This window comes from Alligator sinensis, unplaced genomic scaffold (assembly GCF_000455745.1).
Source record: "Alligator sinensis unplaced genomic scaffold, ASM45574v1 scaffold265_1, whole genome shotgun sequence".
NCBI lineage: Eukaryota > Metazoa > Chordata > Crocodylia > Alligatoridae > Alligator > Alligator sinensis.
The window spans coordinates 133150-133362 of record NW_005842961.1 but is presented as its reverse complement, the minus strand read 5'-3'; the positions used below and the strand labels follow the sequence as shown (position 1 = coordinate 133362).

The 213-nt window shown below is 69.5% G+C and overlaps 1 protein-coding gene across 1 annotated transcript in view; it reads right to left on the bottom strand.

The window, feature by feature from the left end:
- Nucleotides 1–213, bottom strand: part of AGAP2 (ArfGAP with GTPase domain, ankyrin repeat and PH domain 2) — a 17838-nt gene that overhangs the window by 8898 nt on the left and 8727 nt on the right. The window lies entirely within an intron of this gene.

Sequence of the window (213 nt, the reverse complement as noted above, 5' to 3'; positions counted from 1 at the left end):
CCCCGGCAGGGCTGTAGGGGAGACTGCAGGTTGGGAGTGAGGGGCACCAGGTACTCCCCTGGGGGTGCTTTTGCCCCAGCACAGCTGGGGGGAGGGTGCCAAGGGACGGGGGCAGGGGGCAGGGCTGTGGCCTGGCTTTGCTGACTTGCCCCCATGGCCATTCTGGGTTGGCTGGGGCTGTGCAGTGCCCAGGCAGTGCCAGCCTCTGCTGCC